This window comes from Oryzias melastigma, linkage group LG15 (assembly GCF_002922805.2).
Source record: "Oryzias melastigma strain HK-1 linkage group LG15, ASM292280v2, whole genome shotgun sequence".
NCBI classification, from domain to species: domain Eukaryota; kingdom Metazoa; phylum Chordata; class Actinopteri; order Beloniformes; family Adrianichthyidae; genus Oryzias; species Oryzias melastigma.
This window is the reverse complement of record NC_050526.1, coordinates 28,436,323-28,442,322: the sequence shown is the minus strand read 5'-3', so window position 1 is coordinate 28,442,322 and position 6,000 is coordinate 28,436,323.

Sequence of the window (6,000 nt, the reverse complement as noted above, 5' to 3'; positions counted from 1 at the left end):
TTTCTGCAGATCTGCAGAGGCCAAAGAAAGTTGGAGGAATACTCTCATTTTCAGGAGTGACTCATCAAAAATGACGGAGAACCGCACCATGACACTCCCACTTCCCACTACGGAGGCACGCTTGACCAAATCTTCCTGAAAGACGTTACTCATTTCATTATGGTACACTGTGATAGTTACACTCTTCATTAGACAGATGAAGCTTTTTCAAGAGACTGAGGTGAGAAAAGTATCACCTGAACCACACAGAACCAGTTCCACCAGGAAAGGTTGGTCATAGAAAATTAAATCAAAGAAAGACCTCAGAACCTAAAATATCTTAATTGGACACAGCAATATTTCTAAACTATATATTTATTCAGTAAAAAAAATATTTTTAAATCATAAATATAGAGGAGGATAGAAAATATGACCAAACTGATGAAGATCAAAGCTTCCTCACTCGGGCTTTGTCCAAATTCCCCCAGCGTTGATGCACTACAGTGGACATTTTTTGGGATGTCCAAATGTAAAATTCCCAAATCCAGTGCCCTGGAAATTTCCCAGAAATATCAACAAAAAAACAGTGTACATTGAAGCTCACTCAATTGACAAATATAGACCACAATGCATTGCATTTGCACAATTAGTCATTAAAAAATGTATACGTAAATATATTTTTTATAAATCCTCCAAGTTTTCATCATCAGAACACAGTGAATTTATAAAAGTCTAGGGATTGTTTGGCATTTAAAAATAAAAATTAAAAGTAGCATGTGTCTGAATTGTATTACAATCCAAAATAGTAGTGGGCAAATTCACACAAATGTAAAGTGTTACAAAAACAACCTAATTTGGGTAAAAGTGTGAGTGGACAAAAATCTACACTCTTATTGCTACAATTTGTCAAATGCAATAATTATATGGTCATTAGCAAACAGAAACACTTTGTTCTTCTGGAGCTGGTGGACGTTTCTGCGGGAGTCTGATTTCTGTTAAGGTGATTAAAAACAATGAATTTAAAAAAAAATTCTATAAGAATCTATAAAAGAATAGCATGTTAAGATTGTTCAATTAAATAGTTTAACTTTCATTTCCTGAAGTTGCATGGATGCATTTGACCTCTCAGGATTTTTTGAAGACTGAATTTTTGATTTGAACAAAACAGAGAAGACATCATCTGTTTAATGAAGATGAAGGTCACAGATGTTTACAGGTGGAGTCTGCAACCTCTCCATTTACTCTTTAAAACTACCTTAAGTTTCTGTTTGAAATTTAGAAAAAAACTTAGAAATGGATTCTTCGCCTCTTCTCACACCAACCAAACTCACTGTTTAACCTCCAAACCGAAAACTGTAAGGGTCCCAAAACAGTTTAAATAGTATCAAAATACGCGGAAAGTCAAACTCTTGATTGCATTATGTGTCTCATTTCTGCTTCCAAAAATCACATTTTCCAACACCAAGCTCGATGTTTGTCTTTCTCTTCCTGCTTCCAGCCACTGAACTTCGCTGTAAATCTGGCAGAAACCTTCCAGCACAGACGTTTCAGATTCAAACGCTGATTCTCTCCGGTTCTCCACATGTGTGGCGTGGACCGTCATCTTCCTCGCTCTGTTTACAGAACAGTAAAACCCGGAGGCCGCAGAGCGGCGTGGGCTCCCCGTGAGGAGACTCATTCCTGCCACAATGAACCCATTCCTCCAGAAATAATATTCACAACACGACCAAAGAGCAAAACACTTCCCTTCCCGCAGCTCTGCGGCTCAGCTTTTCCTTACATTATTTCTCAGATGACTCCAATGGCCTCCAGAACCCTGCTCAAACACAAACCCCAAATTATCTCCAGCCTTTACAAGGTGGTGCACTTAAAATCCACCCATGCTCAGACCAACAGGGGCATTTATTCAAACCCCAAGCTGGCTCAGAAAGATCCTCTTTGAGGCCTGTTGGCCACTTTGAGGTTTTCTGAGCCAGTCGTGGCCGACTTGAAAAATACTTTGAAAAACGAACGAGAAGAAAGACAGACGAGCAAGAAGAAAAGAAAGCAAAGAGGGACAGAAGGTCTGAAGGGAAGAAGACTAACAGGAAGGAGAGGGTTGGTTTTCTCCTCTCCTGGATCCTAGCTGGCCTGTGATTGTGCCAAACCTCGTTTTGCCAAACGAAACAAGAGCGCAGCCAGGACCATGATGTTTATTTCTCCCAAAGTTTCCTTTTACATTTCTTTTTATTCTTGTTTTTTATTCAGTTTGAACAGCTTTCACACCTTTTGAGTTTATCAGCTCATTTCTCCCCCAAACTCTCAGGTTAAAGGAGGGACTAGTCCTGTCACCAGCCCATGCTGAGAATATTTTCCCATAAATCCACTCTATGCAAGCCTGACTAACCTCTGAGTTTGCTGCTGTCTTTGCTCAGCACTGACTTATTGAAGATGGGCGGCAAAGTTAAAATAAAAAGCAAAGTCTTTTCTGCAAAAGCTGCTTTTTCACTTGGATGAGTGCTGGTATGCAGGAATAGAACGTGATTCCCCGATCATGCAGCAGCGGGGTCAGCCACAAATCTGTCCAGAAGACGTTAAGCCGGCGCTCTCACGCACATTCAGCAACTCCAGTAGCTTGGAACGATTTGTGTTGATCAGTTCTGTGAGACACCGACGGGCCGCGGTCCAGAGGCCACAGTTGCTGGATGAGCCGGAGCCGGTCTGCGTGCTGCTGGGGATTTCTGGGATCAGTGAATCTCGCTTTGCATCTTCATGTGGTTCAGAGGCCACAGCTTCTGGATCCAGCTTGATTTCTGGCTGAAACGCTGTTGTGGTTTGATTTATTGATATCAGTGAAGAAAAAGCAGAGATCAGACAGGATTTAAGAGTCTGTGCATCAAGCAAAGGGCTCAGTATAACTGATGTATCTGCAGAACGTTGAAACACCAGGATGTTGGTTAGATGGTTCAGTTGCTTTAGTTCAAAGAAAACAGTTAAGGAAAAAAAAGGAAAAACTTATTTAACAGGCAGTTTTTCCATCAATTGAATTAGTCTAGAAGTCCTTTTTTACCACAAATTCTCATCATTTTTAACATCGAACTTGTGGCCAGTCAAAGATCAGTTTGTGGCTAATGATCTGCAAGGTTTCAGATTTAAAGTCCCACTCTGATCATCTTTTGTTAAAGTGTTCCCAGTCGTCTTTTAGTTGTGATTATGCTGTTTTTTTGCAAAAAACAAAAAAAAAATTGTCCCTTTCCATGTCCCAGATGCGCTCTTTCTTGAATGGAATTAAAAAAATACTCAGAAATGAAATTATGAGCTTAATTTTCTTTGTATGTGGCCTCCATCATTAGAAAAATACCACAAAAACATTATAAAAACACCAAAAAACCCAATTTTCATCGGAGTGAGTCTTCAAAAGACTTTCTTTCCTCTTCTCTTTCTAAACTGTCAGAATCGTAGCAGCTTTCCTCCTCCTCCTCCACTCCATCAGCATGGACATCTTCAGCCCTCTCAGGTCCTCGGACGGTTCATCTAAAGTCCTCTAAGAGTTCATTTAGGAAAAACCCACCATACTTGTGGTAGCTCCACCAGGAGCTTCTCCAACTGTTACGCCACGCCAAGAATTCATCAGCCTGTTCCCACTTCAGCTAAGTGTTTTTGCAGACGGCCTCATGGGCTGCAGGGCACGGCCCTGCAGAGTGACGGACAGATCTCAGCTCTAACAAAGACCTCATCTGCTCCCCGAGCATGCAGCATCTGACAGGAGAGTGTTTTAATCAGGAACGACTGCTCATGTGTGCAGGAAACCCCGACTAAAAGAGACAAAAAAAGTGGCACACTGATCAGTGGATTTATCAGTTAACAATTTTTTCTTTTTATAAAGAAACTAACACTAAACTTTTTCAGTGACTTTAAAAATGAAAAACACACATTATAAATTTCAACCATAATTAAAATGTCTCATAAAGTATTTATTGGCTATGAAGAGCAAGATTGTGCTTTTTATTGGTTCTATTTGTGAGTCAGATGCATTTAGAGCATAAAATGAGGTGTGAGTACAGCAGGTAAGTGTAAATGCAGGAGATTGAAATGTGTTTTTATGTACATCCAGGACAGAGAATGTCAAATGTATGAGGAGGAGACCCTCAAACTGTTCAAAGATTGAGCTGAACTTCTGCAGCTCAGGTTTATTAGCTGAATGCTTCATTAAAGCCACAAGTGTCTGTTTTGATCATCTCGACTGCATCCAAAAGGGTTTATTTTCATCCAAACGGGGCAAGCTCACACCCAGACACAGCATGTTACCGTGGTAATGCCAAGACACCCCCATCACCCCAACATACAAAACAAACAAGGCATTCAACAGAGCCCTGCAAACATTGATCAGTGTGTCTGCACCAAAAAACGATTTATTAAAGCTTAAATTTGAGCACAGGAGGAGGCAGAATGCTGGTATGGGCTCCCACCTTCCACCTGTTAGAAGCTACTGGAAAATAGTTCATATTTTCACTGAGAAGTGGGGAGTCAAAGGAGACGGGGAGAGCGGCCGCAGACAATTCCCAGAGGCAGCATATTGAGAGGTGGGTCGGGTCTCCTCCACCCGACAGATTTCCTCCATTCATACTGACACATTAGTATTCTAATGCCAGTGAGAATGTGTGAGGCTGCCACAGGCCTGTGCCAGAGGAAGAGACCAGACAATGAGGAAGGAATAAACAGAAGAGAGACATTAAGCACGCAAGGAGGGGGAGGTTGGACATATAGAGGGGGATTTATTCCTAAATATATGGCAACCACGATTCTCTTATTGCTTTTAAACAGTCCTCTCAAACGGCCGGATTGTTCTTTAGTCTGACTGTAACTAACATCAGGTTCACTGCTATATCTTCTTAAAATATCTTTGTAGAAACATTTACTGATTATGAGATAGTAGAGAAAGTTACGTTAAACAAATGTGTTAAAATCAGTGGATGATAGATAAGATACACAAACTGTTCAAAAAACATGAATTCATTATGGATTATTTAAGATTATTTTAGATTTTTCTTTTGAAATGAATCAGTCATGTTAAAAATGTTACATCTCATAGAGAAAAACCTTCATCAGATTTAAGCTTTAGGGGTCAAATAAAAATAGAAAAGAAATCTCCATCCTAAAAGTGCTTTTTTTTGCCTTTAAATATCAAATCTTATTCTGAAATCACCTTTAAAGCTATGGACACATCATGATCAAGATTCTTGTGGTGTTCACACTAAACAAGCAGGGAGGGGCTTCTTTTTCTTTTTCTACTGTTTAGTAGCACACATCTGCCACCTACAGTTTTGAAGAGGGTTGATGTGAAATGTCAAAGCAATCCAAATCTAACAAATCTTGCTCCAGGCTTTTTCTTTCACAGCTCTATTCCGATGTATGAAGGACTCTGTGTCATATAATTCCATCCGGGCACAAACCTCAATAATTAATTAATCTTTCAGGATCAATTTTCAAAGGGTTTCGACTTCTGTGAATTAAAGAGGATGCCATCCTCTAAACTGAAATTATGTGAACAGAAAAATAACAAATAGAAATCTTTTTCAGAAGTGGTTCTGATTACAGAAACAAATACATCTGTTGTTCAGGCCCTTTAAGGCTCTGGAGGTCAAGTAGAAGAAAGTTGTTCCCTTAGGTTTACAACATAATTTAGCCAATCACAATCAGGAAATGGTACACAAAGTTAGAATGTGCTGGGAGTCACATTTTCTTGATTGTATGACAGGAGCCTACAGGCTGATGGAAGATTGAACAGGTCACATTTAGCTCACTGGACATGCATCAGAATTCAATTTTTACAATAGTTTTTTAAGGAACAAATAGTTTAGGTTCTTTGAAGTAATATAAATGACAGCAGATGTCAAATATATTTTTAAAAATTGTTGTTTTATTCCAGAAAAATCCTTGTGAACTAACGTCACCTCAGGCGTGTGCATTAATATGCGATGAATTTGAGCAATGTGGAAACGGAGGTCTTCCTTTTCTTCTCCCTGGACGCTGCAGAATGCC